Source organism: Pholcus phalangioides, unplaced genomic scaffold (genome assembly GCF_987345545.1).
Source record: "Pholcus phalangioides strain wild (caught in Gottingen) unplaced genomic scaffold, Ppha-v1.0 ptg000017l_1, whole genome shotgun sequence".
Taxonomy (NCBI): domain Eukaryota; kingdom Metazoa; phylum Arthropoda; class Arachnida; order Araneae; family Pholcidae; genus Pholcus; species Pholcus phalangioides.
This window is the reverse complement of record NW_028301610.1, coordinates 47850245-47870957: the sequence shown is the minus strand read 5'-3', so window position 1 is coordinate 47870957 and position 20713 is coordinate 47850245. Positions and strand designations below refer to the sequence as shown.

At 34.0% G+C, this 20713-nt stretch overlaps 9 non-coding genes across 9 annotated transcripts; all 9 read right to left on the bottom strand.

Annotated features, from left to right (window-relative positions):
- Positions 1–1761: 1761 nt before the first annotated feature.
- Positions 1762–1834, bottom strand: TRNAK-UUU (transfer RNA lysine (anticodon UUU)). The gene has a single exon. It is a non-coding gene; the product is annotated as a tRNA-Lys (tRNA).
- Positions 1835–3898: 2064 nt separating this feature from the next.
- Positions 3899–3971, bottom strand: TRNAK-UUU (transfer RNA lysine (anticodon UUU)). The gene has a single exon. It is a non-coding gene; the product is annotated as a tRNA-Lys (tRNA).
- Positions 3972–6033: 2062 nt separating this feature from the next.
- On the bottom strand, positions 6034–6106 carry TRNAK-UUU (transfer RNA lysine (anticodon UUU)). Its single transcript has one exon. It is a non-coding gene; the product is annotated as a tRNA-Lys (tRNA).
- Positions 6107–8170: 2064 nt separating this feature from the next.
- TRNAK-UUU (transfer RNA lysine (anticodon UUU)) lies at positions 8171–8243 on the bottom strand. The gene has a single exon. It is a non-coding gene; the product is annotated as a tRNA-Lys (tRNA).
- A 2073-nt stretch (positions 8244–10316) lies between these two features.
- TRNAK-UUU (transfer RNA lysine (anticodon UUU)) lies at positions 10317–10389 on the bottom strand. The gene has a single exon. It is a non-coding gene; the product is annotated as a tRNA-Lys (tRNA).
- Positions 10390–12463: 2074 nt separating this feature from the next.
- TRNAK-UUU (transfer RNA lysine (anticodon UUU)) lies at positions 12464–12536 on the bottom strand. The gene has a single exon. It is a non-coding gene; the product is annotated as a tRNA-Lys (tRNA).
- Positions 12537–14599: 2063 nt separating this feature from the next.
- Positions 14600–14672, bottom strand: TRNAK-UUU (transfer RNA lysine (anticodon UUU)). Its single transcript has one exon. It is a non-coding gene; the product is annotated as a tRNA-Lys (tRNA).
- Positions 14673–16735: 2063 nt separating this feature from the next.
- TRNAK-UUU (transfer RNA lysine (anticodon UUU)) lies at positions 16736–16808 on the bottom strand. Its single transcript has one exon. It is a non-coding gene; the product is annotated as a tRNA-Lys (tRNA).
- A 2065-nt stretch (positions 16809–18873) lies between these two features.
- Positions 18874–18946, bottom strand: TRNAK-UUU (transfer RNA lysine (anticodon UUU)). The gene has a single exon. It is a non-coding gene; the product is annotated as a tRNA-Lys (tRNA).
- Positions 18947–20713: the final 1767 nt, after the last annotated feature.

The following is a 20713-nucleotide window of genomic DNA, read 5'->3' as shown; positions in this document are numbered from 1 at the left end:
CTACGCTTCACGAAAAGAATCTGCCTGATCGGTTTGAGATAATGTCGTTGGCGTTCAAGCAAAAAGCACCAAAACCGGGATCACAAGTCCGCAAAATTTTGTTTGACCGGACTTATCAGACAGCAGCAGAGAGTTAAAGTTGAACTTTCAGGAGTTTTTGAGATGGCTCGGGGAAAAGTGCAATCCATTACATAAAAGTGTGTAGTAAAATTCTGGAAATAATTGTATGTGAAGTTGAATGTACCTTGTATATCATGTTGGCTGAAAAAATTTGAAGACAACGAATTATTTATTCAGGAAAAAAAAATAAACTAATAAAAAACTGAACATTTGAAAAAGGAAAAAAATGAAGATTTGCTGACATTTATGCCTTTAATGCATTTTTTGAGCATCAAAAATGCCAAAAAACATTTTGAAAATTCCAAGGAATCGGGTCTGAAAGAGATTTACCAGAAGGTTGCCAACCCGCGGCACGCTAGCCACAAGTGGCAATCCATTGTATCAGATATGGGACTCGACTAAAATTGAAGAAAAATTACTTTCAATTTTTTTATCGAAAATTTTTTTTCTTTCTCTCATTTTTTCACCATCTCTTCCACAATATTCTTGTACTCTACCAAACCTATATTCGGTATGCGTGGCCTTCTTAACAAGGATTATGCTAAAATTTTCAACTCAATTTCTTTGCTTAATTTTATTCAAACGAAAACAAATTAAATAAAATTATGAGATAATAAGGAATCTTTTGATAGCACTATCGGCCCCCGAGCAAACTGATGCAGTATTATGGGTCCCCATCTAGCCTAACGATTACTATACTTACTCTTGCAAAAAAATAATAGTAATTAAATCTCATTATCACGAGGCCGCTTATTCCCTTGAGGAGCCTGGGGCAAATGCATTAACACAGCCGACGAAGATAATTTTTTTTCAATGCGTTTTCGGATTGTTTTTCATTTGAAAACGCGTACTAAGGCCAAGATTACAATGTAAACTTTTTGTAAAAGTGTTTTTATAAAACTTGAAAAATACAAGTAATAAACTGATCAGTTGTACTTGCTCGAATGTCACCAATCAGATGTATTTTCCAAGTTTTATAGTATTTCTCAAGTTTTATAAAAGCACAAAACTGTTATAGTATAAAATTCTGGCCCTAGGCCGGTATTACACTATGAAAGTTTCATAAAAGTTCTGTTACAAACCTTGGCAAATGCAATCGGTAACATTCGAAGGATTGCAACCGATAAGCTTATTCATTGTATTCATCAAGTTTTACAAAAGAAATTTTTTAAAACTGTTATAGTGTAACATTGGCCTTAGAGTTAAAAAGGCAACAAAAGAAACATTTTTATGGAAAACAAGAAAATGGCCTGAACAGAAAAAAAAATGGTGTCCCGTAAAAGCAGGACGTGTGATCTCCGTTAAATTTTACAACTGGCACGTGCATCATAAATGTTCTTAAAAAGTTCCACGGCTTGCAAAAGGTTTGCACCCCTGGGATATACGAATTTTGTCTCGTGAAACCAAACAATGTATATTTTATAAAGTTTTCTTAATGTTGATTACACTTTCGCGAATATTAAACGAATTATGTTATCAAACTAGATGCAGGGACAAAAACTTTAGTGTACCTTCGTGTAAAAAAAATTCTAAACAAAAAACGAGAGTGATTGCTAATTACTGAGGGGGAGAGAGAGATTATTATATTATGCAACCCATGTTTCAACCATTTGATTCAAGTGAGAGAAAAAAAAAAAACATAGCCCGGACAGGGGCTCGAACCCTGGACCGTTAGGTTAAAAGCCTAACGCTCTACCGACTGAGCTAGCCGGGCATATTGTACACATTACGTCCGATGATCGCCTCAACAACATAAACATCTAAAGTCGAATTTCTCACAAATTTAATAAACACCTCAATTTTTTAACTCGCTTCAAACATGTTGTTGCTAGGCGAGTGAAATAAATTTCATTTTTTGATGGACATTTGTAAAAATACAAGGCTTGTGGCAAATCGAAAAAATAATGGAATGTATATAATTAAATATGAATCGAAATAAGTGAGCTGTAAAACAAATAAAAATACTCTATCATAATCGCTCAACCGAATCATCAGGAAATTTTGCTTACGCTACACTACGCTTCACGAAAAGAATCTGCCTGATCGGTTTGAGATAATGTCGTTGGCGTTCAAGCAAAAAGCACCAAAACCGGGATCACAAGTCCGCAAAATTTTGTTTGACCGGACTTATCAGACAGCAGCAGAGAGTTAAAGTTGAACTTTCAGGAGTTTTTGAGATGGCTCGGGGAAAAGTGCAATCCATTACATAAAAGTGTGTAGTAAAATTCTGGAAATAATTGTATGTGAAGTTGAATGTACCTTGTATATCATGTTGGCTGAAAAAATTTGAAGACAACGAATTATTTATTCAGGAAAAAAAAATAAACTAATAAAAAACTGAACATTTGAAAAAGGAAAAAAATGAAGATTTGCTGACATTTATGCCTTTAATGCATTTTTTGAGCATCAAAAATGCCAAAAAACATTTTGAAAATTCCAAGGAATCGGGTCTGAAAGAGATTTACCAGAAGGTTGCCAACCCGCGGCACGCTAGCCACAAGTGGCAATCCATTGTATCAGATATGGGACTCGACTAAAATTGAAGAAAAATTACTTTCAATTTTTTTATCGAAAATTTTTTTTCTTTCTCTCATTTTTTCACCATCTCTTCCACAATATTCTTGTACTCTACCAAACCTATATTCGGTATGCGTGGCCTTCTTAACAAGGATTATGCTAAAATTTTCAACTCAATTTCTTTGCTTAATTTTATTCAAACGAAAACAAATTAAATAAAATTATGAGATAATAAGGAATCTTTTGATAGCACTATCGGCCCCCGAGCAAACTGATGCAGTATTATGGGTCCCCATCTAGCCTAACGATTACTATACTTACTCTTGCAAAAAAATAATAGTAATTAAATCTCATTATCACGAGGCCGCTTATTCCCTTGAGGAGCCTGGGGCAAATGCATTAACACAGCCGACGAAGATAATTTTTTTTCAATGCGTTTTCGGATTGTTTTTCATTTGAAAACGCGTACTAAGGCCAAGATTACAATGTAAACTTTTTGTAAAAGTGTTTTTATAAAACTTGAAAAATACAAGTAATAAACTGATCAGTTGTACTTGCTCGAATGTCACCAATCAGATGTATTTTCCAAGTTTTATAGTATTTCTCAAGTTTTATAAAAGCACAAAACTTTTATAGTATAAAATTCTGGCCCTAGGCCGGTATTACACTATGAAAGTTTCATAAAAGTTCTGTTACAAACCTTGGCAAATGCAATCGGTAACATTCGAAGGATTGCAACCGATAAGCTTATTCATTGTATTCATCAAGTTTTACAAAAGAAATTTTTTAAAACTGTTATAGTGTAACATTGGCCTTAGAGTTAAAAAGGCAACAAAAGAAACATTTTTGTGGAAAACAAGAAAATGGCCTAAACAGAAAAAAAAAATGGTGTCCCGTAAAAGCAGGACGTGTGATCTCCGTTAAATTTTACAACTGGCACGTGCATCATAAATGTTCTTAAAAAGTTCCACGGCTTGCAAAAGGTTGGCACCCCTGGGATATACGAATTTTGTCTCGTAAAACCAAACATTGTGCATTTTATAAAGTTTTCTTAATGTTGATTACACTTTCGCGAATATTAAACGAATTATGTTATCAAACTAGATGCAGGGACAAAAACTTTAGTGTACCTTCGTGTAAAAAAAAATTGTAAACAAAAAACGAGAGTGATTGCTAATTACTGAGGGGGAGAGAGAGATTATTATATTATGCAACCCATGTTTCAACCATTTGATTCAAGTGAGAGAAAAAAAAAAAACATAGCCCGGACAGGGGCTCGAACCCTGGACCGTTAGGTTAAAAGCCTAACGCTCTACCGACTGAGCTATCCGGGCATATTGTGCACATTACGTCCGATGATCGCCTCAACAAAATAAACATCTAAAGTCGAATTTCTCACAAATTTAATAAACACCTCAATTTTTTAACTCGCTTCAAACATGTTGTTGCTAGGCGAGTGAAATAAATTTCATTTTTTGATGGACATTTGTAAAAATACAAGGCTTGTGGCAAATCGAAAAAATAATGGAATGTATATAATTAAATATGAATCGAAATAAGTGAGCTGTAAAACAAATAAAAATACTCTATCATAATCGCTCAACCGAATCATCAGGAAATTTTGCTTACGCTACACTACGCTTCACGAAAAGAATCTGCCTGATCGGTTTGAGATAATGTCGTTGGCGTTCAAGCAAAAAGCACCAAAACCGGGATCACAAGTCCGCAAAATTTTGTTTGACCGGACTTATCAGACAGCAGCAGAGAGTTAAAGTTGAACTTTCAGGAGTTTTTGAGATGGCTCGGGGAAAAGTGCAATCCATTACATAAAAGTGTGTAGTAAAATTCTGGAAATAATTGTATGTGAAGTTGAATGTACCTTGTATATCATGTTGGCTGAAAAAATTTGAAGACAACGAATTATTTATTCAGGAAAAAAAAATAAACTAATAAAAAACTGAACATTTGAAAAAGGAAAAAAATGAAGATTTGCTGACATTTATGCCTTTAATGCATTTTTTGAGCATCAAAAATGCCAAAAAACATTTTGAAAATTCCAAGGAATCGGGTCTGAAAGAGATTTACCAGAAGGTTGCCAACCCGCGGCACGCTAGCCACAAGTGGCAATCCATTGTATCAGATATGGGACTCGACTAAAATTGAAGAAAAATTACTTTCAATTTTTTTATCGAAAATTTTTTTTCTTTCTCTCATTTTTTCACCATCTCTTCCACAATATTCTTGTACTCTACCAAACCTATATTCGGTATGCGTGGCCTTCTTAACAAGGATTATGCTAAAATTTTCAACTCAATTTCTTTGCTTAATTTTATTCAAACGAAAACAAATTAAATAAAATTATGAGATAATAAGGAATCTTTTGATAGCACTATCGGCCCCCGAGCAAACTGATGCAGTATTATGGGTCCCCATCTAGCCTAACGATTACTATACTTACTCTTGCAAAAAAATAATAGTAATTAAATCTCATTATCACGAGGCCGCTTATTCCCTTGAGGAGCCTGGGGCAAATGCATTAACACAGCCGACGAAGATAATTTTTTTTCAATGCGTTTTCGGATTGTTTTTCATTTGAAAACGCGTACTAAGGCCAAGATTACAATGTAAACTTTTTGTAAAAGTGTTTTTATAAAACTTGAAAAATACAAGTAATAAACTGATCAGTTGTACTTGCTCGAATGTCACCAATCAGATGTATTTTCCAAGTTTTATAGTATTTCTCAAGTTTTATAAAAGCACAAAACTGTTATAGTATAAAATTCTGGCCCTAGGCCGGTATTACACTATGAAAGTTTCATAAAAGTTCTGTTACAAACCTTGGCAAATGCAATCGGTAACATTCGAAGGATTGCAACCGATAAGCTTATTCATTGTATTCATCAAGTTTTACAAAAGAAATTTTTTAAAACTGTTATAGTGTAACATTGGCCTTAGAGTTAAAAAGGCAACAAAAGAAACATTTTTATGGAAAACAAGAAAATGGCCTGAACAGAAAAAAAAATGGTGTCCCGTAAAAGCAGGACGTGTGATCTCCGTTAAATTTTACAACTGGCACGTGCATCATAAATGTTCTTAAAAAGTTCCACGGCTTGCAAAAGGTTTGCACCCCTGGGATATACGAATTTTGTCTCGTGAAACCAAACAATGTATATTTTATAAAGTTTTCTTAATGTTGATTACACTTTCGCGAATATTAAACGAATTATGTTATCAAACTAGATGCAGGGACAAAAACTTTAGTGTACCTTCGTGTAAAAAAAATTCTAAACAAAAAACGAGAGTGATTGCTAATTACTGAGGGGGAGAGAGAGATTATTATATTATGCAACCCATGTTTCAACCATTTGATTCAAGTGAGAGAAAAAAAAAAAACATAGCCCGGACAGGGGCTCGAACCCTGGACCGTTAGGTTAAAAGCCTAACGCTCTACCGACTGAGCTAGCCGGGCATATTGTACACATTACGTCCGATGATCGCCTCAACAACATAAACATCTAAAGTCGAATTTCTCACAAATTTAATAAACACCTCAATTTTTTAACTCGCTTCAAACATGTTGTTGCTAGGCGAGTGAAATAAATTTCATTTTTTGATGGACATTTGTAAAAATACAAGGCTTGTGGCAAATCGAAAAAATAATGGAATGTATATAATTAAATATGAATCGAAATAAGTGAGCTGTAAAACAAATAAAAATACTCTATCATAATCGCTCAACCGAATCATCAGGAAATTTTGCTTACGCTACACTACGCTTCACGAAAAGAATCTGCCTGATCGGTTTGAGATAATGTCGTTGGCGTTCAAGCAAAAAGCACCAAAACCGGGATCACAAGTCCGCAAAATTTTGTTTGACCGGACTTATCAGACAGCAGCAGAGAGTTAAAGTTGAACTTTCAGGAGTTTTTGAGATGGCTCGGGGAAAAGTGCAATCCATTACATAAAAGTGTGTAGTAAAATTCTGGAAATAATTGTATGTGAAGTTGAATGTACCTTGTATATCATGTTGGCTGAAAAAATTTGAAGACAACGAATTATTTATTCAGGAAAAAAAAATAAACTAATAAAAAACTGAACATTTGAAAAAGGAAAAAAATGAAGATTTGCTGACATTTATGCCTTTAATGCATTTTTTGAGCATCAAAAATGCCAAAAAACATTTTGAAAATTCCAAGGAATCGGGTCTGAAAGAGATTTACCAGAAGGTTGCCAACCCGCGGCACGCTAGCCACAAGTGGCAATCCATTGTATCAGATATGGGACTCGACTAAAATTGAAGAAAAATTACTTTCAATTTTTTTATCGAAAATTTTTTTTCTTTCTCTCATTTTTTCACCATCTCTTCCACAATATTCTTGTACTCTACCAAACCTATATTCGGTATGCGTGGCCTTCTTAACAAGGATTATGCTAAAATTTTCAACTCAATTTCTTTGCTTAATTTTATTCAAACGAAAACAAATTAAATAAAATTATGAGATAATAAGGAATCTTTTGATAGCACTATCGGCCCCCGAGCAAACTGATGCAGTATTATGGGTCCCCATCTAGCCTAACGATTACTATACTTACTCTTGCAAAAAAATAATAGTAATTAAATCTCATTATCACGAGGCCGCTTATTCCCTTGAGGAGCCTGGGGCAAATGCATTAACACAGCCGACGAAGATAATTTTTTTTCAATGCGTTTTCGGATTGTTTTTCATTTGAAAACGCGTACTAAGGCCAAGATTACAATGTAAACTTTTTGTAAAAGTGTTTTTATAAAACTTGAAAAATACAAGTAATAAACTGATCAGTTGTACTTGCTCGAATGTCACCAATCAGATGTATTTTCCAAGTTTTATAGTATTTCTCAAGTTTTATAAAAGCACAAAACTTTTATAGTATAAAATTCTGGCCCTAGGCCGGTATTACACTATGAAAGTTTCATAAAAGTTCTGTTACAAACCTTGGCAAATGCAATCGGTAACATTCGAAGGATTGCAACCGATAAGCTTATTCATTGTATTCATCAAGTTTTACAAAAGAAATTTTTTAAAACTGTTATAGTGTAACATTGGCCTTAGAGTTAAAAAGGCAACAAAAGAAACATTTTTGTGGAAAACAAGAAAATGGCCTAAACAGAAAAAAAAAATGGTGTCCCGTAAAAGCAGGACGTGTGATCTCCGTTAAATTTTACAACTGGCACGTGCATCATAAATGTTCTTAAAAAGTTCCACGGCTTGCAAAAGGTTGGCACCCCTGGGATATACGAATTTTGTCTCGTAAAACCAAACATTGTGCATTTTATAAAGTTTTCTTAATGTTGATTACACTTTCGCGAATATTAAACGAATTATGTTATCAAACTAGATGCAGGGACAAAAACTTTAGTGTACCTTCGTGTAAAAAAAAATTGTAAACAAAAAACGAGAGTGATTGCTAATTACTGAGGGGGAGAGAGAGATTATTATATTATGCAACCCATGTTTCAACCATTTGATTCAAGTGAGAGAAAAAAAAAAAACATAGCCCGGACAGGGGCTCGAACCCTGGACCGTTAGGTTAAAAGCCTAACGCTCTACCGACTGAGCTATCCGGGCATATTGTGCACATTACGTCCGATGATCGCCTCAACAAAATAAACATCTAAAGTCGAATTTCTCACAAATTTAATAAACACCTCAATTTTTTAACTCGCTTCAAACATGTTGTTGCTAGGCGAGTGAAATAAATTTCATTTTTTGATGGACATTTGTAAAAATACAAGGCTTGTGGCAAATCGAAAAAATAATGGAATGTATATAATTAAATATGAATCGAAATAAGTGAGCTGTAAAACAAATAAAAATACTCTATCATAATCGCTCAACCGAATCATCAGGAAATTTTGCTTACGCTACACTACGCTTCACGAAAAGAATCTGCCTGATCGGTTTGAGATAATGTCGTTGGCGTTCAAGCAAAAAGCACCAAAACCGGGATCACAAGTCCGCAAAATTTTGTTTGACCGGACTTATCAGACAGCAGCAGAGAGTTAAAGTTGAACTTTCAGGAGTTTTTGAGATGGCTCGGGGAAAAGTGCAATCCATTACATAAAAGTGTGTAGTAAAATTCTGGAAATAATTGTATGTGAAGTTGAATGTACCTTGTATATCATGTTGGCTGAAAAAATTTGAAGACAACGAATTATTTATTCAGGAAAAAAAAATAAACTAATAAAAAACTGAACATTTGAAAAAGGAAAAAAATGAAGATTTGCTGACATTTATGCCTTTAATGCATTTTTTGAGCATCAAAAATGCCAAAAAACATTTTGAAAATTCCAAGGAATCGGGTCTGAAAGAGATTTACCAGAAGGTTGCCAACCCGCGGCACGCTAGCCACAAGTGGCAATCCATTGTATCAGATATGGGACTCGACTAAAATTGAAGAAAAATTACTTTCAATTTTTTTATCGAAAATTTTTTTTCTTTCTCTCATTTTTTCACCATCTCTTCCACAATATTCTTGTACTCTACCAAACCTATATTCGGTATGCGTGGCCTTCTTAACAAGGATTATGCTAAAATTTTCAACTCAATTTCTTTGCTTAATTTTATTCAAACGAAAACAAATTAAATAAAATTATGAGATAATAAGGAATCTTTTGATAGCACTATCGGCCCCCGAGCAAACTGATGCAGTATTATGGGTCCCCATCTAGCCTAACGATTACTATACTTACTCTTGCAAAAAAATAATAGTAATTAAATCTCATTATCACGAGGCCGCTTATTCCCTTGAGGAGCCTGGGGCAAATGCATTAACACAGCCGACGAAGATAATTTTTTTTCAATGCGTTTTCGGATTGTTTTTCATTTGAAAACGCGTACTAAGGCCAAGATTACAATGTAAACTTTTTGTAAAAGTGTTTTTATAAAACTTGAAAAATACAAGTAATAAACTGATCAGTTGTACTTGCTCGAATGTCACCAATCAGATGTATTTTCCAAGTTTTATAGTATTTCTCAAGTTTTATAAAAGCACAAAACTTTTATAGTATAAAATTCTGGCCCTAGGCCGGTATTACACTATGAAAGTTTCCTAAAAGTTCTGTTACAAACCTTGGCAAATGCAATCGGTAACATTCGAAGGATTGCAACCAATAAGCTTATTCATTGTATTCATCAAGTTTTACAAAAGAAATTTTTTAAAACTGTTGTTATAGTGTAACATTGGCCTTAGAGTTAAAAAGGCAACAAAAGAAACATTTTTATGGAAAACAAGAAAATGGCCTAAACAAAAAAAAAAAAAATGGTGTCCCGTAAAAGCAGGACGTGTGATCTCCGTTAAATTTTACAACTGGCACGTGCATCATAAATGTTCTTAAAAAGTTCCACGGCTTGCAAAAGGTTGGCACCCCTGGGATATACGAATTTTGTCTCGTGAAACCAAACATTGTACATTTTATAAAGTTTTCTTAATGTTGATTACACTTTCGCGAATATTAAACGAATTATGTTATCAAACTAGATGCAGGGACAAAAACTTTAGTGTACCTTCGTGTAAAAAAAATTCTAAACAAAAAACGAGAGTGATTGCTAATTACTGAGGGGGAGAGAGAGATTATTATATTATGCAACCCATGTTTCAACCATTTGATTCAAGTGAGAGAAAAAAAAAAAAAAAAACTTAGCCCGGACAGGGGCTCGAACCCTGGACCGTTAGGTTAAAAGCCTAACGCTCTACCGACTGAGCTATCCGGGCATATTGTGCACATTACGTCCGATGATCGCCTCAACAAAATAAACATCTAAAGTCGGAATTTCACACAAATTTAATAAACACCTCAATTTTTTAACTCGCTTCAAACATGTTGTTGCTAGGCGAGTGAAATAAATTTCATTTTTTGATGGACATTTGTAAAAATACAAGGCTTGTGGCAAATCGAAAAAATAATGGAATGTATATAATTAAATATGAATCGAAATAAGTGAGCTGTAAAACAAATAAAAATACTCTATCATAATCGCTCAACCGAATCATCAGGAAATTTTGCTTACGCTACACTACGCTTCACGAAAAGAATCTGCCTGATCGGTTTGAGATAATGTCGTTGGCGTTCAAGCAAAAAGCACCAAAACCGGGATCACAAGTCCGCAAAATTTTGTTTGACCGGACTTATCAGACAGCAGCAGAGAGTTAAAGTTGAACTTTCAGGAGTTTTTGAGATGGCTCGGGGAAAAGTGCAATCCATTACATAAAAGTGTGTAGTAAAATTCTGGAAATAATTGTATGTGAAGTTGAATGTACCTTGTATATCATGTTGGCTGAAAAAATTTGAAGACAACGAATTATTTATTCAGGAAAAAAAAATAAACTAATAAAAAACTGAACATTTGAAAAAGGAAAAAAATGAAGATTTGCTGACATTTATGCCTTTAATGCATTTTTTGAGCATCAAAAATGCCAAAAAACATTTTGAAAATTCCAAGGAATCGGGTCTGAAAGAGATTTACCAGAAGGTTGCCAACCCGCGGCACGCTAGCCACAAGTGGCAATCCATTGTATCAGATATGGGACTCGACTAAAATTGAAGAAAAATTACTTTCAATTTTTTTATCGAAAATTTTTTTTCTTTCTCTCATTTTTTCACCATCTCTTCCACAATATTCTTGTACTCTACCAAACCTATATTCGGTATGCGTGGCCTTCTTAACAAGGATTATGCTAAAATTTTCAACTCAATTTCTTTGCTTAATTTTATTCAAACGAAAACAAATTAAATAAAATTATGAGATAATAAGGAATCTTTTGATAGCACTATCGGCCCCCGAGCAAACTGATGCAGTATTATGGGTCCCCATCTAGCCTAACGATTACTATACTTACTCTTGCAAAAAAATAATAGTAATTAAATCTCATTATCACGAGGCCGCTTATTCCCTTGAGGAGCCTGGGGCAAATGCATTAACACAGCCGACGAAGATAATTTTTTTTCAATGCGTTTTCGGATTGTTTTTCATTTGAAAACGCGTACTAAGGCCAAGATTACAATGTAAACTTTTTGTAAAAGTGTTTTTATAAAACTTGAAAAATACAAGTAATAAACTGATCAGTTGTACTTGCTCGAATGTCACCAATCAGATGTATTTTCCAAGTTTTATAGTATTTCTCAAGTTTTATAAAAGCACAAAACTTTTATAGTATAAAATTCTGGCCCTAGGCCGGTATTACACTATGAAAGTTTCCTAAAAGTTCTGTTACAAACCTTGGCAAATGCAATCGGTAACATTCGAAGGATTGCAACCAATAAGCTTATTCATTGTATTCATCAAGTTTTACAAAAGAAATTTTTTAAAACTGTTGTTATAGTGTAACATTGGCCTTAGAGTTAAAAAGGCAACAAAAGAAACATTTTTATGGAAAACAAGAAAATGGCCTAAACAAAAAAAAAAAAAATGGTGTCCCGTAAAAGCAGGACGTGTGATCTCCGTTAAATTTTACAACTGGCACGTGCATCATAAATGTTCTTAAAAAGTTCCACGGCTTGCAAAAGGTTGGCACCCCTGGGATATACGAATTTTGTCTCGTGAAACCAAACATTGTACATTTTATAAAGTTTTCTTAATGTTGATTACACTTTCGCGAATATTAAACGAATTATGTTATCAAACTAGATGCAGGGACAAAAACTTTAGTGTACCTTCGTGTAAAAAAAATTCTAAACAAAAAACGAGAGTGATTGCTAATTACTGAGGGGGAGAGAGAGATTATTATATTATGCAACCCATGTTTCAACCATTTGATTCAAGTGAGAGAAAAAAAAAAAAAAAAACTTAGCCCGGACAGGGGCTCGAACCCTGGACCGTTAGGTTAAAAGCCTAACGCTCTACCGACTGAGCTATCCGGGCATATTGTGCACATTACGTCCGATGATCGCCTCAACAAAATAAACATCTAAAGTCGGAATTTCTCACAAATTTAATAAACACCTCAATTTTTTAACTCGCTTCAAACATGTTGTTGCTAGGCGAGTGAAATAAATTTCATTTTTTGATGGACATTTGTAAAAATACAAGGCTTGTGGCAAATCGAAAAAATAATGGAATGTATATAATTAAATATGAATCGAAATAAGTGAGCTGTAAAACAAATAAAAATACTCTATCATAATCGCTCAACCGAATCATTAGGAAATTTTGCTTACGCTACACTACGCTTCACGAAAAGAATCTGCCTGATCGGTTTGAGATAATGTCCTTGGCGTTCAAGCAAAAAGCACCAAAACCGGGATCACAAGTCCGCAAAATTTTGTTTGACCGGACTTATCAGACAGCAGCAGAGAGTTAAAGTTGAACTTTCAGGAGTTTTTGAGATGGCTCGGGGAAAAGTGCAATCCATTACATAAAAGTGTGTAGTAAAATTCTGGAAATAATTGTATGTGAAGTTGAATGTACCTTGTATATCATGTTGGCTGAAAAAATTTGAAGACAACGAATTATTTATTCAGGAAAAAAAAATAAACTAATAAAAAACTGAACATTTGAAAAAGGAAAAAAATGAAGATTTGCTGACATTTATGCCTTTAATGCATTTTTTGAGCATCAAAAATGCCAAAAAACATTTTGAAAATTCCAAGGAATCGGGTCTGAAAGAGATTTACCAGAAGGTTGCCAACCCGCGGCACGCTAGCCACAAGTGGCAATCCATTGTATCAGATATGGGACTCGACTAAAATTGAAGAAAAATTACTTTCAATTTTTTTATCGAAAATTTTTTTTCTTTCTCTCATTTTTTCACCATCTCTTCCACAATATTCTTGTACTCTACCAAACCTATATTCGGTATGCGTGGCCTTCTTAACAAGGATTATGCTAAAATTTTCAACTCAATTTCTTTGCTTAATTTTATTCAAACGAAAACAAATTAAATAAAATTATGAGATAATAAGGAATCTTTTGATAGCACTATCGGCCCCCGAGCAAACTGATGCAGTATTATGGGTCCCCATCTAGCCTAACGATTACTATACTTACTCTTGCAAAAAAATAATAGTAATTAAATCTCATTATCACGAGGCCGCTTATTCCCTTGAGGAGCCTGGGGCAAATGCATTAACACAGCCGACGAAGATAATTTTTTTTCAATGCGTTTTCGGATTGTTTTTCATTTGAAAACGCGTACTAAGGCCAAGATTACAATGTAAACTTTTTGTAAAAGTGTTTTTATAAAACTTGAAAAATACAAGTAATAAACTGATCAGTTGTACTTGCTCGAATGTCACCAATCAGATGTATTTTCCAAGTTTTATAGTATTTCTCAAGTTTTATAAAAGCACAAAACTTTTATAGTATAAAATTCTGGCCCTAGGCCGGTATTACACTATGAAAGTTTCATAAAAGTTCTGTTACAAACCTTGGCAAATGCAATCGGTAACATTCGAAGGATTGCAACCGATAAGCTTATTCATTGTATTCATCAAGTTTTACAAAAGAAATTTTTTAAAACTGTTATAGTGTAACATTGGCCTTAGAGTTAAAAAGGCAACAAAAGAAACATTTTTATGGAAAACAAGAAAATGGCCTGAACAGAAAAAAAAATGGTGTCCCGTAAAAGCAGGACGTGTGATCTCCGTTAAATTTTACAACTGGCACGTGCATCATAAATGTTCTTAAAAAGTTCCACGGCTTGCAAAAGGTTTGCACCCCTGGGATATACGAATTTTGTCTCGTGAAACCAAACAATGTATATTTTATAAAGTTTTCTTAATGTTGATTACACTTTCGCGAATATTAAACGAATTATGTTATCAAACTAGATGCAGGGACAAAAACTTTAGTGTACCTTCGTGTAAAAAAAATTCTAAACAAAAAACGAGAGTGATTGCTAATTACTGAGGGGGAGAGAGAGATTATTATATTATGCAACCCATGTTTCAACCATTTGATTCAAGTGAGAGAAAAAAAAAAAACATAGCCCGGACAGGGGCTCGAACCCTGGACCGTTAGGTTAAAAGCCTAACGCTCTACCGACTGAGCTATCCGGGCATATTGTGCACATTACGTCCGATGATCGCCTCAACAAAATAAACATCTAAAGTCGGAATTTCTCACAAATTTAATAAACACCTCAATTTTTTAACTCGCTTCAAACATGTTGTTGCTAGGCGAGTGAAATAAATTTCATTTTTTGATGGACATTTGTAAAAATACAAGGCTTGTGGCAAATCGAAAAAATAATGGAATGTATATAATTAAATATGAATCGAAATAAGTGAGCTGTAAAACAAATAAAAATACTCTATCATAATCGCTCAACCGAATCATCAGGAAATTTTGCTTACGCTACACTACGCTTCACGAAAAGAATCTGCCTGATCGGTTTGAGATAATGTCGTTGGCGTTCAAGCAAAAAGCACCAAAACCGGGATCACAAGTCCGCAAAATTTTGTTTGACCGGACTTATCAGACAGCAGCAGAGAGTTAAAGTTGAACTTTCAGGAGTTTTTGAGATGGCTCGGGGAAAAGTGCAATCCATTACATAAAAGTGTGTAGTAAAATTCTGGAAATAATTGTATGTGAAGTTGAATGTACCTTGTATATCATGTTGGCTGAAAAAATTTGAAGACAACGAATTATTTATTCAGGAAAAAAAAATAAACTAATAAAAAACTGAACATTTGAAAAAGGAAAAAAATGAAGATTTGCTGACATTTATGCCTTTAATGCATTTTTTGAGCATCAAAAATGCCAAAAAACATTTTGAAAATTCCAAGGAATCGGGTCTGAAAGAGATTTACCAGAAGGTTGCCAACCCGCGGCACGCTAGCCACAAGTGGCAATCCATTGTATCACATATGGGACTCGACTAAAATTGAAGAAAAATTACTTTCAATTTTTTTATCGAAAATTTTTTTTCTTTCTCTCATTTTTTCACCATCTCTTCCACAATATTCTTGTACTCTACCAAACCTATATTCGGTATGCGTGGCCTTCTTAACAAGGATTATGCTAAAATTTTCAACTCAATTTCTTTGCTTAATTTTATTCAAACGAAAACAAATTAAATAAAATTATGAGATAATAAGGAATCTTTTGATAGCACTATCGGCCCCCGAGCAAACTGATGCAGTATTATGGGTCCCCATCTAGCCTAACGATTACTATACTTACTCTTGCAAAAAAATAATAGTAATTAAATCTCATTATCACGAGGCCGCTTATTCCCTTGAGGAGCCTGGGGCAAATGCATTAACACAGCCGACGAAGATAATTTTTTTTCAATGCGTTTTCGGATTGTTTTTCATTTGAAAACGCGTACTAAGGCCAAGATTACAATGTAAACTTTTTGTAAAAGTGTTTTTATAAAACTTCAAAAATACAAGTAATAAACTGATCAGTTGTACTTGCTCGAATGTCACCAATCAGATGTATTTTCCAAGTTTTATAGTATTTCTCAAGTTTTATAAAAGCACAAAACTTTTATAGTATAAAATTCTGGCCCTAGGCCGGTATTACACTATGAAAGTTTCATAAAAGTTCTGTTACAAACCTTGGCAAATGCAATCGGTAACATTCGAAGGATTGCAACCGATAAGCTTATTCATTGTATTCATCAAGTTTTACAAAAGAAATTTTTTAAAACTGTTATAGTGTAACATTGGCCTTAGAGTTAAAAAGGCAACAAAAGAAACATTTTTATGGAAAACAAGAAAATGGCCTGAACAGAAAAAAAAATGGTGTCCCGTAAAAGCAGGACGTGTGATCTCCGTTAAATTTTACAACTGGCACGTGCATCATAAATGTTCTTAAAAAGTTCCACGGCTTGCAAAAGGTTTGCACCCCTGGGATATACGAATTTTGTCTCGTGAAACCAAACAATGTATATTTTATAAAGTTTTCTTAATGTTGATTACACTTTCGCGAATATTAAACGAATTATGTTATCAAACTAGATGCAGGGACAAAAACTTTAGTGTACCTTCGTGTAAAAAAAATTCTAAACAAAAAACGAGAGTGATTGCTAATTACTGAGGGGGAGAGAGAGATTATTATATTATGCAACCCATGTTTCAACCATTTGATTCAAGTGAGAGAAAAAAAAAAAACATAGCCCGGACAGGGGCTCGAACCCTGGACCGTTAGGTTAAAAGCCTAACGCTCTACCGACTGAGCTATCCGGGCATATTGTGCACATTACGTCCGATGATCGCCTCAACAAAATAAACATCTAAAGTCGGAATTTCTCACAAATTTAATAAACACCTCAATTTTTTAACTCGCTTCAAACATGTTGTTGCTAGGCGAGTGAAATAAATTTCATTTTTTGATGGACATTTGTAAAAATACAAGGCTTGTGGCAAATCGAAAAAATAATGGAATGTATATAATTAAATATGAATCGAAATAAGTGAGCTGTAAAACAAATAAAAATACTCTATCATAATCGCTCAACCGAATCATCAGGAAATTTTGCTTACGCTACACTACGCTTCACGAAAAGAATCTGCCTGATCGGTTTGAGATAATGTCGTTGGCGTTCAAGCAAAAAGCACCAAAACCGGGATCACAAGTCCGCAAAATTTTGTTTGACCGGACTTATCAGACAGCAGCAGAGAGTTAAAGTTGAACTTTCAGGAGTTTTTGAGATGGCTCGGGGAAAAGTGCAATCCATTACATAAAAGTGTGTAGTAAAATTCTGGAAATAATTGTATGTGAAGTTGAATGTACCTTGTATATCATGTTGGCTGAAAAAATTTGAAGACAACGAATTATTTATTCAGGAAAAAAAAATAAACTAATAAAAAACTGAACATTTGAAAAAGGAAAAAAATGAAGATTTGCTGACATTTATGCCTTTAATGCATTTTTTGAGCATCAAAAATGCCAAAAAACATTTTGAAAATTCCAAGGAATCGGGTCTGAAAGAGATTTACCAGAAGGTTGCCAACCCGCGGCACGCTAGCCACAAGTGGCAATCCATTGTATCAGATATGGGACTCGACTAAAATTGAAGAAAAATTACTTTCAATTTTTTTATCGAAAATTTTTTTTCTTTCTCTCATTTTTTCACCATCTCTTCCACAATATTCTTGTACTCTACCAAACCTATATTCGGTATGCGTGGCCTTCTTAACAAGGATTATGCTAAAATTTTCAACTCAATTTCTTTGCTTAATTTTATTCAAACGAAAACAAATTAAATAAAATTATGAGATAATAAGGAATCTTTTGATAGCACTATCGGCCCCCGAGCAAACTGATGCAGTATTATGGGTCCCCATCTAGCCTAACGATTACTATACTTACTCTTGCAAAAAAATAATAGTAATTAAATCTCATTATCACGAGGCCGCTTATTCCCTTGAGGAGCCTGGGGCAAATGCATTAACACAGCCGACGAAGATAATTTTTTTTCAATGCGTTTTCGGATTGTTTTTCATTTGAAAACGCGTACTAAGGCCAAGATTACAATGTAAACTTTTTGTAAAAGTGTTTTTATAAAACTTGAAAAATACAAGTAATAAACTGATCAGTTGTACTTGCTCGAATGTCACCAATCAGATGTATTTTCCAAGTTTTATAGTATTTCTCAAGTTTTATAAAAGCACAAAACTTTTATAGTATAAAATTCTGGCCCTAGGCCGGTATTACACTATGAAAGTTTCATAAAAGTTCTGTTACAAACCTTGGCAAATGCAATCGGTAACATTCGAAGGATTGCAACCGATAAGCTTATTCATTGTATTCATCAAGTTTTACAAAAGAAATTTTTTAAAACTGTTATAGTGTAACATTGGCCTTAGAGTTAAAAAGGCAACAAAAGAAACATTTTTATGGAAAACAAGAAAATGGCCTGAACAGAAAAAAAAATGGTGTCCCGTAAAAGCAGGACGTGTGATCTCCGTTAAATTTTACAACTGGCACGTGCATCATAAATGTTCTTAAAAAGTTCCACGGCTTGCAAAAGGTTTGCACCCCTGGGATATACGAATTTTGTCTCGTGAAACCAAACAATGTATATTTTATAAAGTTTTCTTAATGTTGATTACACTTTCGCGAATATTAAACGAATTATGTTATCAAACTAGATGCAGGGACAAAAACTTTAGTGTACCTTCGTGTAAAAAAAATTCTAAACAAAAAACGAGAGTGATTGCTAATTACTGAGGGGGAGAGAGAGAGATTATTATATTATGCAACCCATGTTTCAACCATTTGATTCAAGTGAGAGAAAAAAAAAAAACATAGCCCGGACAGGGGCTCGAACCCTGGACCGTTAGGTTAAAAGCCTAACGCTCTACCGACTGAGCTATCCGGGCATATTGTGCACATTACGTCCGATGATCGCCTCAACAAAATAAACATCTAAAGTCGGAATTTCTCACAAATTTAATAAACACCTCAATTTTTTAACTCGCTTCAAACATGTTGTTGCTAGGCGAGTGAAATAAATTTCATTTTTTGATGGACATTTGTAAAAATACAAGGCTTGTGGCAAATCGAAAAAATAATGGAATGTATATAATTAAATATGAATCGAAATAAGTGAGCTGTAAAACAAATAAAAATACTCTATCATAATCGCTCAACCGAATCATCAGGAAATTTTGCTTACGCTACACTACGCTTCACGAAAAGAATCTGCCTGATCGGTTTGAGATAATGTCGTTGGCGTTCAAGCAAAAAGCACCAAAACCGGGATCACAAGTCCGCAAAATTTTGTTTGACCGGACTTATCAGACAGCAGCAGAGAGTTAAAGTTGAACTTTCAGGAGTTTTTGAGATGGCTCGGGGAAAAGTGCAATCCATTACATAAAAGTGTGTAGTAAAATTCTGGAAATAATTGTATGTGAAGTTGAATGTACCTTGTATATCATGTTGGCTGAAAAAATTTGAAGACAACGAATTATTTATTCAGGAAAAAAAAATAAACTAATAAAAAACTGAACATTTGAAAAAGGAAAAAAATGAAGATTTGCTGACATTTATGCCTTTAATGCATTTTTTGAGCATCAAAAATGCCAAAAAACATTTTGAAAATTCCAAGGAATCGGGTCTGAAAGAGATTTACCAGAAGGTTGCCAACCCGCGGCACGCTAGCCACAAGTGGCAATCCATTGTATCACATATGGGACTCGACTAAAATTGAAGAAAAATTACTTTCAATTTTTTTATCGAAAATTTTTTTTCTTTCTCTCATTTTTTCACCATCTCTTCCACAATATTCTTGTACTCTACCAAACCTATATTCGGTATGCGTGGCCTTCTTAACAAGGATTATGCTAAAATTTTCAACTCAATTTCTTTGCTTAATTTTATTCAAACGAAAACAAATTAAATAAAATTATGAGATAATAAGGAATCTTTTGATAGCACTATCGGCCCCCGAGCAAACTGATGCAGTATTATGGGTCCCCATCTAGCCTAACGATTACTATACTTACTCTTGCAAAAAAATAATAGTAATTAAATCTCATTATCACGAGGCCGCTTATTCCCTTGAGGAGCCTGGGGCAAATGCATTAACACAGCCGACGAAGATAATTTTTTTTCAATGCGTTTTCGGATTGTTTTTCATTTGAAAACGCGTACTAAGGCCAAGATTACAATGTAAACTTTTTGTAAAAGTGTTTTTATAAAACTTGAAAAATACAAGTAATAAACTGATCAGTTGTACTTGCTCGAATGTCACCAATCAGATGTATTTTCCAAGTTTTATAGTATTTCTCAAGTTTTATAAAAGCACAAAACTTTTATAGTATAAAATTCTGGCCCTAGGCCGGTATTACACTATGAAAGTTTCATAAAAGTTCTGTTACAAACCTTGGCAAATGCAATCGGTAACATTCGAAGGATTGCAACCGATAAGCTTATTCATTGTATTCATCAAGTTTTACAAAAGAAATTTTTTAAAACTGTTATAGTGTAACATTGGCCTTAGAGTTAAAAAGGCAACAAAAGAAACATTTTTATGGAAAACAAGAAAATGGCCTGAACAGAAAAAAAAATGGTGTCCCGTAAAAGCAGGACGTGTGATCTCCGTTAAATTTTACAACTGGCACGTGCATCATAAATGTTCTTAAAAA